The 6,696-nt window shown below is 43.2% G+C and overlaps 1 pseudogene; it reads right to left on the bottom strand.

The window, feature by feature from the left end:
- Window positions 1-374: 374 nt before the first annotated feature.
- Window positions 375-1,428, bottom strand: LOC109775931 (RAF-like serine/threonine-protein kinase PRAF; annotated as a pseudogene).
- Window positions 1,429-6,696: the final 5,268 nt, after the last annotated feature.

Raw genomic sequence — 6,696 nt, 5'->3', positions numbered from 1 at the left:
ATGAATTATGATGTGTCCCCTCACGTATCATGATCATGAACTGGCGGATCAAAGGCGTTTAGGAGAAACAATAACACGACACGAGATTGAACAACAATATAACACACACACAACAACAACAACAACTTAATTCCTCTGATCAGTGTGTTGAAGAATTATGTTTTCTCACTCCTTTTATTCCCAAGGACCAAAGGAAACAGATGACAACAGCTAAGTAACATCATCCATCCGGGGCAACATCTCAGGTTTCACTATATTTATTTCAAGAGATAATGGCTCGTCACAGGATTGTACTAGAGAGAAGCCATACAGATAAAATCTGGAGGAATAGCTTGATCGCGCAAGATGGTTTAGCTCTGACACCTTCTTCTTCTTCACGCCTTGGCAGGACCAGAAGCTACTGCACCCAGCCTCTTTGCGATCTCGGTGAAGGTCGGCCTCTCTGATGGTTCATTGGACCAGCACTGCTCCATGAGGGATCTCCACCATTTGTCACATTCCTCGGGCACTTCAGGTCGCAGGGTGTTGGTCGCAATCCCACCTTCGCACATATGAGGAACAAATTGAAAGGATGCATGGGAGAAGAACGACTACAAGACATCTCAAGGCGAGGACTGAGAAGAACTAATCTATGATCTGCCCATAGTGCAAATCAGAATACAGCTCTTTCCCTGTTATAAGCTCCCACATGACGATGCCGAGCGATTTCACATCCACCTACATGGATCACAACATCAGTAATGAAAATCAGAAGGGGAAAGCCCTTCTTTGATAAAAAACATGAATCAAAACAGATAGAGGTTTTTCAGAGAGGGGAACCACATCGCATATCCAAAGTGAGGAACCGATCCAAGGCACACTGCCTTGGATGCCATCCATGAGCTCGGGTGCCATCCAAGGCAGTGTGCCACGCACCCCCCCTGAAACAAATGTTCGACATTTTACCTTTGCGAGGCCCAGATCACATACCTTGCATATGGGGCGTCGTGGGTCTCTCAGATTGAGCAGAAGGTTGTCACTCTTCAAATCAAAGTGCATGATTTTTTTGCGTGCAGATATTCCATAGAGATTGCAATGTCCATTGCCACAAGCAGCCTTCTATGCTGATTCATCCTACAGACAAAAAAATTCCAAGATGAAATTGATGTGTGAACTAATTGAGTGTTTGTGTGTTTCAGACTTACTTCCCCTTTCCTTGCAGAACTTGTCGAAGGGAACCATCCTCAACGTATTCTGTTACTGTCGCAACAGAACCACCAGGTCCATCAAGCACAACACCGTAGAATGTTACAGTTCCAACTTGAAAGTTAGTGGTAGAGCTTGACAAAAACTCTCGAAGGGGCGAAAGACAAATTATGATTGTTTTGGGGAGGGAGGGGGAGGGGGCGATGCCCCCCCCCCTCACTTGTACTCTTTCTTGCCCTCCATAGAAGACAATAGAGGAATAGTCCAATAGCAAGCACAACAAGGCCAATGATCGATAGCACAATGGTTAGTACACGACCAATTTTACTTGCTTCATTATCCACCAAAATGTAGGTTAAGTAGTGAGTAACTGATCGATTGTCGCCTAGCTATTATATGTATGCAACAAACTGAAATGAGCTGGCTCATCGATCGTGTGCTTAGGTTTATGTTGATCACTGGAGAAGCCGTGGGTAGCTAGACCAGCCGACAGTTCAAGCCTTTCGTGGTTGCATCAAATGATGATGGCGCTTCCTCATCGTTCTCTTTCTGTATGCATTACTTTTGGAAAACCATCTCACGGTTATTGTGTTGTTAAATGATGGTTTTTGCCGATACTTTTTGTTAGATGGAATTTTTTTTCAACATGTCTTTATTCTTTTTTAATAATTTTGTTCTGTAAAGTATCGTCGTTTTGACGTACTTTAATTTGATATTGCGTTACTACAGATGCCGGTTGTACTAATGTCAACTTGATACTTACGTATAACCCTTGATCGACACAAACTAAGTCGATGGACGGCCACCGTATGTTTGCCCGAAAACTATTATAGACTAGCCGTTAATTGATATTGTATAGGATTGTTCATTTGTAAGCTAGTTGATACTTGGTAGGTATATTCTTATGTCTACATTTTATATTCTGTAATGTACATATGTTAAAAAAATTGGACTGCTGTCTCACCTTTCCGCTATCATTGTAGGGTCCGTTTGGGAGCTCCCTTTTTTTCAAGTATTTTGTAATACTTCAGTTTCTAAAAATATTGAAATACTTCATAGCGTTTGGATCCAATAAATATTGTGTTTTACAAACTAAGGTATGGTATAAAACATCAGTTTTTTGCAATAACAAAAACTTCAATCCAGACCACTTTTTTCTGTAAACTGAAGTATTATACAAAATTGAAATATCTGTTGCCCAATCACTCAAATACTTCATTATTGGAATACTGTTGTTTTAAAAAAAACTGAGAATTGTCTGGTACCAGTCATCAACTAGCAAGAACTAATGACTAACGGAACACAACATGTACTAAAGTTTAGTTAATTGAGATATATACAATCATGTGGACTTTTAGCGTCTCGGATAATCTTGGTACCGTATTAACCAGGGGCGGATCCGGGGGTGCTAGCAGGGGTCAGACCCCCCCCCCCCCCACACACACACACAATTTTCAATAGGTCCCCATTTCCTTCAATAGCAGTGGTTTTAACCCCCGAGCGGTTGTACCGCTGGGATGGCGGTTGTACCGCTTGTCCAGTTCAACCGGCACAACCACCACCCCAGGGGTGATACCCTGGGGTTGCCGCTCCCAGGTTCATGCCCAGCGGTTGTACCGCTGCCCCCGGGCGGTGGTACCTGTTGGGGAACGTAGTAATTTCAAAAAAATTCCTACGCACATGCAAGATCATGGTGATGCATAGCAAAGAGAGAGGAGAGTGTTGTCCACGTACCCTCGTAGACCGAAAGCGGAAGCGTAAGCACAACGCGGTTGATGTAGTCGTACGTCTTCACGATCCGACCGATCCAAGTACCGAACGTACGGCACCTCCGAGTTCAGCACACGTTCAGCTCGATGACGTCCCGCGAACTCCGATCCAGCAGAGCTTCACGGGAGAGTTCCGTCAGCACGACGGCGTGATGACGGTGATGATGTTGCTACCGACGCAGGGCTTCGCCTAAGCACCGCTACGATATGATCGAGGTGGATTATGGTGGAGGGGGGCACCGCACACGGCTAAGAGATCAGGAGATCAATTGTTGTGTCTTGGGGTGCCCCTGCCCCATATATAAAGGAGCAAGGGGGGAGGCCGGCCGGCCCTTGCAGGGCGCGCCAGGAGGAGGAGTCCTCCTCCTAGTGGGAGTAGGACTCCCCTTTCCTAGTCCCACTAGGAGGGGAAAGGAAGGAGATGGGGAGGAGAAGGAAAGAGGGGGCGCAGCCCCTCCCCTAGTCCCATTCGGAGCAGGCCCATGGGGGGGGCGCGGCTAGCCCTCGTGGCTTCTCCTCTTTTTCCCTAAAGCCCACTAAGGCCCATATGTCCTCCCGTATTCCCGTAACTCCCCCGGTACTCCGAAAAATACCCAAATCACTCGGAACCTTTCCGAAGTCCGAATATAGTCGTCCAATATAGCGATCTTTACGTCTCGACCATTTCGAGACTCCTCGTCATGTCCCCGATCTCATCCGGGACTCCGAACTACCTTCGGTACATCAAAACACATAAACTCAAAATACCGATCGTCACCGAACGTTAAGCGAGCGGACCCTACGGGTTCGAGAACTATGTAGACATGACCGAGACACGTTTCCGGTCAATAACCAATAGCAGAACATGGATGCTCATATTGGCTCCCACATATTCTACGAAGATCTTTATCGGTCAAACTACATAACAACATACGTTGTTCCCTTTGTCATCGGTATGTTACTTGCCCGAGATTCGATCGTCGGTATCTCAATACCTAGTTCAATCTCGTTACCGGCAAGTCTCTTTACTCGTTCCGCAATGCATCATGCATCTCGCAACTAACTCATTAGTCACATTGCTTGCAAGGCTTATAGTGATGTGTATTACCAAGAGGGCCCAGAGATACCTCTCCGACAATTGGAGTGACAAATCCTAGTCTCGATCTATGCCAACTCAACAAGTACCATCGGAGACACCTGTAGAGCACCTTTATAATCACCCAGTTACGTTGTGACATTTGATAGCACACAAAGTGTTCCTCCGGTATTCGGGAGTTGCATAATCTCATAGTCATAGGAACATGTATAAGTCATGAAGAAAGCAATAGCAATATACTAAACGATCAAATGCTAAGCTAACGGAATGGGTCAAGTCAATCACATCATTCTCTAATGATGTGATCCCGTTAATCAAATGATAACTCATGTCTCTGGCTAGGAAACTTAACCATCTTTGATTCAACGAGCTAGTCAAGTAGAGGCATACTAGTGACACTCTATTTGTCTATGTATTCACACATGTACTAAGTTTCCGGTTAATACAATTCTAGCATGAATAATAAACATTTATCATGAAATAAGGAAATAAATAATAACTTTATTATTGCCTCTAGGGCATATTTCCTTCAGTCTCCCACTTGCACTAGAGTCAATAATCTAGTTCACATCGCCATGTGATTTAACATCAATAGTTCACATCACCGTGTGATTAACACCCATAGTTCACATCGCCATGTGACCAACACTCAAAGGGTTTACTAGAGTCAGTAATCTTAGTTCACATCGCCATGTGATTAACACCCAAAGAGTACTAAGGTGTGATCATGTTTTGCTTGTAAGAAAAGTTTAGTCAACAGGTCTGCCATATTCAGATCCGTATGTATTTTGCAAATTTCTATGTCAACAATGCTCTGCACGGAGCTACTCTAGCTAATTGCTCACACTTTCAATACGTATCTAGATCAAGACTTAGAGTCATCCAGATCGGTGTCAAAACTTGCATCGACGTAACTCTTTACGACGAACCTTTTGTCACCTCCATAATTGAGAAACATATCTTAATCCCCTAAGGATAATTTTGATTGTTGTCAAGTGATCTACTCCTAGATCACTATTGTATTCCCTCACCAAACTCAGTGTAGGGTATACAATAGATCTGGTACACAGCATGGCATACTTTATAGAACCTATGGCTGAGGCATAGGGAATGACTTTCATTCTCTTTCTATCTTCTGCAGTGGTCGGGCTTTGAGTCTTACTCAATTTCACACCTTGCAACACACACAAGAACTCTTTCTTTGACTGTTCCATTTTGAACTACTTAAAAATCTTGTCAAGGTATGTACTCATTGAAAAAACTTATCAAGCGTCTTGATCTATCTGTATAGATCTTGATGCTCAATATGTAAGCAGCTTCACCGAGGTCTTTCTTTGAAAAACTCCTTTCAAATAATCTTTTATGCTTTCCAGAAATATCTACATTATTTCCGATCAACAATATGCCATTCACATATATTTATCAGAAATGTTGTAGTGCTCCCACTCACTTTCTTGTAAATACATGCTTCACCGCAAGTCTGTATAAAACTATATGCTTTGATCAACTCATCAAAGCGTATATTCCAACTCCGAGATGCTTGCACCAGTCCATAGATGGATCGCTGGAGTTTGCACATTTTGTTAGCACCTTTAGGATCGACAAAACCTTCTGGTTGCATCATATACAACTCTTCTTTAAGAAATCCATTAAGGAATGTAGTTTTGACATCCATTTGCCAGATTTCATAAAATGTAGCAATTTGCTAACATGATTCGGACAGACTTAAGCATCGCTACGAGTGAGAAAATCTCATCGTAGTCAACACCTTGAACTTTGTCAAAAACCTTTTTCGACAAGTCTAGCTTTGTAGATAGTAACACTACTATCAGCGTCCGTCTTCCTCTTGAAGATCCATTTATTTTCTATGGCTTGCCGATCAACAGGCAAGTCAACCAAAGTCCACACTTTGTTCTCATACATGGATCCCATCTCAGATTTCATGGCCTCAAGCCATTTGGTGGAATCTGGGCTCATCATCGCTTCCTCATAGTTCGTAGGTTTGTCATGGTGAAGTAACATGACCTCCAGAACAGGATTACCGTACCACTCTGGTGCGGATCTCACTCTAGTTGACCTACGAGGTTCGGTAGTAACTTGATCTGAAGTTGCATGATCATCATCATTAGCTTCCTCACTAATTGGTGTAGGAGTCACAGGAACAGATTTCTGTGATGAACTATTTTCCAATAAGGGAGTAGGTACAGTTACCTCATCAAGTTCTACTTTCCTCCCACTCACTTCTTTCGAGAGAAACTCCTTCTCTAGAAAGGATCCATTCTTAGCAACAAAATTTTTGCCTTCGGATCTGTGATAGAAGGTGTACCCAACTGTCTCCTTTGGGTATCCTATGAAGACACATTTCTCCGATATGGGTTTGAGCTTATCAGGATGAAACTTTTTCACATAAGCATCGCAATCCCAAATTTTAAGAAACGACAACTTCGGTTTCTTGCCAAACCATAGTTCATATGGTGTCGTCTCAACGGATTTAGATGGTGCCCTATTTAACCTGAATGTAGTTGTCTCTAATGCATAATCCCAAAACGATAGTGGTAATCGGTAAGAGACATCATAGATTGCACCATATCTAATAAAGTACGGTTACGATGTTCGGACACACCATTACGCTGTGGTGTTCCAGGTGGCGTGAGTTGCGAAACTTTT

Source organism: Aegilops tauschii, chromosome 6 (assembly GCF_002575655.3).
Source record: "Aegilops tauschii subsp. strangulata cultivar AL8/78 chromosome 6, Aet v6.0, whole genome shotgun sequence".
Classification (NCBI taxonomy): domain Eukaryota; kingdom Viridiplantae; phylum Streptophyta; class Magnoliopsida; order Poales; family Poaceae; genus Aegilops; species Aegilops tauschii.
The sequence above is the reverse complement of the archived record's forward strand: the minus strand, read 5'-3'. Positions and strand labels throughout refer to the sequence as shown.